Source organism: Dipodomys ordii, unplaced genomic scaffold (assembly GCF_000151885.1).
Source record: "Dipodomys ordii isolate 6190 unplaced genomic scaffold, Dord_2.0 Scaffold166, whole genome shotgun sequence".
Classification (NCBI taxonomy): Eukaryota; Metazoa; Chordata; class Mammalia; order Rodentia; family Heteromyidae; genus Dipodomys; species Dipodomys ordii.
This window is the reverse complement of record NW_012267382.1, coordinates 423,661-428,699: the sequence shown is the minus strand read 5'-3', so window position 1 is coordinate 428,699 and position 5,039 is coordinate 423,661.

Genomic DNA, 5,039 nt, shown 5'->3' with positions numbered 1-5,039 from the left:
CGGAGCCCGCGGGGCCCTCCGTCAGCCCGGCTTCTGCATTCGGCCTGCGTGGAGAACGTGTCCAGCTGGAGGCACTGGGCGGCTGTAGAAGTCACTTAGACGTAACCTCCTTCACAACCGTCCCTGGAAACTAGGGCTGGCCTAGCTGGACCCCCCAAATTAGCTAACCTTTGACCTTTTCCCCAGGAAGGACAGTGTCGGCAGAGGACTTGCCCAGGTTTTGCTGCCACCTTGGTGGGTCAAGCGCAGACGTGGAGGCCACAGTTCCTGCTTCTCTGAGAGCTGCGGGAGGCGGGGGGACTAGGGCCACTTCCTGTGGAGCCGGTGGACCCCAGCTTGGGGTGGAGGGTGCCACAGCGCCAGCGTCCCGAGAGACCGCCATGTTGAGTATGGAACCAAACAGTACGTCTGGGTGTGGCACAGGTAGTGTGTTTCCGGCAGCATTTCAGGTCAGTTTGGGGTCCTGAAATGTAGGAAGGACCTTAGAACAGGTGCCCTTTTAGGTCCTAAAAACTAAGAACTTAGAACAGTCTAAATGGCTATAAAGAGATTGACTCAGTGGACTCAAGCAGATGGTTGCATACAATGTGGCCACTGCAAGTTAACATTGTAGCCTTCAAGATTATTCTAACAGTTGCAGAAAGCATATGTTTACTGGCAGTATTGTAACATTTGCTAGCAACTTGTTATAGTTCTGCAGAAGTCCAAAATGAGTCTTTGGATGTTAAAATCAAATTAGAGTATCACATGGCTGTTTCCCTCTAGAGACTTCCGAAAGGGAATACGGTCCTTTACCTTTCCCAGCATCTAGGGGCTGCCCTCATCTTTCCAGCCCTTGCCATCCTTAGAAGGACCCTCACGGTTGTGGGAGGCCCACCCAGGGTACTCTCCCACCTTAGCATCTGAATTGGAATTGTTGGAATGCTGTCTCAGAGCCCTCTCTCCACCCTTTGCTACCTCCTTTCCCTCGTTCTCAGCCTTTTTTCTTGGGGAAGGGCTTAGACATGGGGCTTGCATTCTGGGCCTGGACTCTGTCCTTCCACTCTTCAGCTCAAGGCGAGTGCTCTCCCACTTGAGCCACAGCTCCACTTCCGGTTTTCTGGTGGTTAATTGGAGAGAAGTCTCACAGACTTTCCTGCTCACTTTGAACTGTGATCCTCAGGTCTCAGCCTGAGTAGCTAGGATTATTACAGATGTGAGCCCCCAGCACCTTGCTGTTCTCAGCCTTTCTGAAGCTGCAGTAGTCTAACAGCCAGTCTAAACCGGCTGATAGGAGAATGGAGGAGAACGGAAGAGGGATAGGCTGGACTCGATCGTCCACAGGTGAGGACTGTTTATTGCCAGCGAGAGGCATAGCCCTTCCTGCAGGTTCGGAGATCGTGTGAGGGACTAGATTTGCAGGCCAGGTTTATACGGTCTTAACAAGGAACCAAAGGAGTAAAACTTAGGCTGTAATTACTGGGGCTAGGGCTGGGTAGTCTTGGTTAGGTCCAGAATGGAAAGTCTCACCTGGGGTGACGGGGACGTTCAGCTAGGCCTAGTTTGGAATCACCTGCTGGGGACAGGCATGTGGTCAAGTCTGTTTGTGCGCACCTGGTGTCTTGCTTGACCAGAGGGAATAAGGCAGGAGTCAATCCATATTTAGTCTTTTTTTTTTTTTCTGGTCAGTCATGGGGCTTGAACTTTGGGCCTGGGCGCTGTCCCTCAGCTCTTCAGCTCCAGGATAGCGCTCTACCACTTGAGCCACAGCGCCAGTTCCGATTTTCTGGTGGTTTACTGGAGATAAGAGTCTCAAGGACTTTTCCTGCCCAGGCTGGCTTTGAACCGTGATCCTCAGATCTCAGCCTCCTGAGTAGCTAGGATTACAGGCGTGAGCCACCAGAATCTGGCTCATATTCAGTCTTCTGGGCGCCAGTGGTTCACCAGAGGGGAGAGGCAAGTCCTTCGTATAAGGTCTTTGGATACATTCAAAAATGTTGGGCTGAGGGGCTAGGAAGTTGGCTCAGTGGTAGAATGCTTGCCTTGTATGCATGAAGGCCTGGGTTTGATTCCTCAGCACCACAGAAGCAGAAAAAGCCAGAAGTAGCACTGTGGCTCAAGAGCATAGAGGCTCAGGGACAGTGCCTAGGCCCGAGTTCAAGCTCCAGGACTGGAAAACCAAAAATCGTTGGGCTGAGAGGGGAGACTGGGGGAAAGGGTCAGCGGTTGTCTTTCTGGCTACATCCTGCTGACATGGGGGCCTTGAGGAGGCGGGGGGGCTGGGGTCTTCAGGGTCCAGGTCTGTGCTGGGCAGCGCAGGGCGGTGTAAGCGAGACCTATAACAGGATGTCCTTGGCTTGCTCCCAGGTGGTGTCCTCAGTGAGGGCTGCTAACCTGCTAAAGAACCTTGAAAGGGTGAGGCCGGGCAGAAGGCTGACAAGGTGGCAGGACCAGTCGGTGTGAATGACACAGGAAAACACACCCTGGCCAGGAGCCCACAACCAGCCAGAAACAGGGCTGGATTGGAGTGGTTAAGGGGCCAGTAAGAGGCCTTGATCATTTCCTGTTAATTGCAGGTAACAAAGGCAAGAGTGTAAGTTCCTGGCCAGTTAGAAGGTAGACAGGTATGGATGTTAGGTGGGCAAGCTTATTAACTATTTTCTTCTGATCCCTGGCTCTGGTTAACTTTGGAGGGGTAATTCCATATAGGATGTGACACTGTCCCCTCTTACTCCAGGACTAGCTTTGTCTTGGGGGGGGGGTCTAGGTGTTTGCTGCTGGGATGGCCTGTCCCAGTTGGCATTTCTTTTGTCAGTCATGGGTTTTAACTCAAGGCTTGGGCACTGTCCCTGAGCACTTCTGCTCAAGGCTAGCCCTCTACCACTTTGAACCACAGCACCACTTCCAGAATTTTGCTGGCTATTTTTGAGAGATGAGAGTCTCACAGGGATTTTTTCTGCCTGGGCTGGCTTTGAACCGTGATCCCCAAACTGCCCCCCTCTCTCTCAGTTAAGGCAACCGAATAGAAATAGAGTTATTCTTAATTACATGTAACAGTTTAGGATACTAATTGAGGTTAAGATTTTGCAGGTGTCACTAAGCCTTTGTAATTACAAAGAATGTAGGAGTTGATGTCTGTATCCAAGGCAGCTTACATATTAATCAGGGAAAGAATGGCATTTGAGTTACAGTTGTGTTCATTTGAAGGGCCTTAACATAAACACTAAGTGAACTTTGGTTCACACAAACTGTAATTTTCTTAGATGGGACATAAAGAATGAGATGTTAGTTTTCAGTGTAAATCACAGCCAACTTAATTACACACCAACTCATGGCTGTCTTTCAAGATATTCTTTACATTTTCCTTACTGGTTTCCTCCATCACACCTGGTTATGAGTGGAGCTGGGTCTCATTCCTTTTACTACGTCCATTGATAAAGATTTTCCCTTCTAACAAGCAGCACACTTGGTAATTATCTTTAACACAAGGTTTACCTTAGTTAAAAACAAATAATTTTTGCACCATGATGACAGTTTTTATGTATTACAATGGATTACTTTGAACATGTTCACAATCACACATACACTTGTGCACAAAGTTTTTTTTTTTCTTTTTGGCAGTCCTGGGGCTTGAACTCAGGGCCTAGGCACTGTCCCTGAGTGGCTTTTGCTCAAGGCTAGCACTCTACCACTTGAGCCACAGCGCCATTTCCAGCTTTTTCTGTTTATGTGGTACTAAAGAATCGAACCCAGGGCCTCATGCATGAGCAGCAAGCATTCTACCAATGAGCCACATTCCCAGCCCTTGTGCACAAAGTTTTAAGGTATGCTTAGGTTTTTAAAAAAACCTAACAACACTAGAAACACCAAATAAAATAACCAGAACAGAAAAACCTCTAAGACAATTTTGGTAAAGCTTGGAGGGAGAGTGGTGGTCACATGAAATCCCACCCTGTGGCCTTTGTCTCTGCCTAGGCTCCCCTGATTGGAGCAGACAGAATCGGACTGAGCAAGGATGGAGAAAAGACATGGGTTAGGGAACCACTGGTCCAGGATGGCTAGTCTTTAAGAGGGAACTAGAGGGGACCAGAAGAGCAGTGGAGGCAAGAGCAGCTGGCAAGGCTGAGTGGACTGGGCCGCGTCTGCCGTGCCCCGGCTGAGCAGCCCCGGCAGCTGTGCTTTACCCCCACAGTGCTCCCAGGCAGATACCTTCTCTCTGTCTTAGGTGTCCAGAGGGGCAGCTGCCTTGAGTGACAACCCCAGGCCAGCCCATGGAGGGGGGTTATGACCTCTGTATTCAAAGAGCCACAGGACTGTGGGTTCTGTGTCATCTCCTCCAGGGACATCGGTCTTGTCGCTGTGGGAGTCCCTCTTTGTCAGTTGGAGGCTTCACCCCCGACCCAAACCTCAGGGCCCACCCCGTAGTGGGCTGTCAATGAAGGTGGTTTTTGCACATGTAAAGGTGGAGGAGGGGCTGGGTGTAGGGGACCTCAGACCCCTCCTGTTGGATAACTGTTTAAATCAGTAAGAGTAAAATCAGAGGCTCCCAATTCAGACCAGTGGGAGCCACTTTCAGTGGGGCAAACCAGTCAGTTTTCTTTGACTGTCAACCATTAACCCTAAGAGTCTCAAGATTAGAGCTATCAGGCAACGGGGGTCAATGGAGACAATGTGGAAAACTTGGTAGGATTGTGGGGCCTGTCCCGCTGCCCGAGCGAGGCGTCCCTGGGTCCCAGTAACCAGGAGAGGGCATCCCCAAAGTCCAAGCCCGGGTGTGAGGGGTCAGCAAAGCGGGGGCTCCTGGAGTCGCTGGGACCCCACAGGCCGGAGGGGAGGGGCTCCGGAGTCCTGGGCCAGGTCAGGCGGTCACCTGGTCACCTTGTCCTGAAGGCTTTTAGGTGGTCGGTGGAGTTGGGGAGCAGGGAGAGGTTTGTGCAGGGGCAGTCATACCTCAAGCCATGGCCGGCCGGCCGTGATGGCCCGGGCCGGGGCGGCAGGGCCCACCGGGGTGACGCGCGCCCTCGCTGTCCTGCCCGCGGCCCGGGCTTCGCAACGCTCAG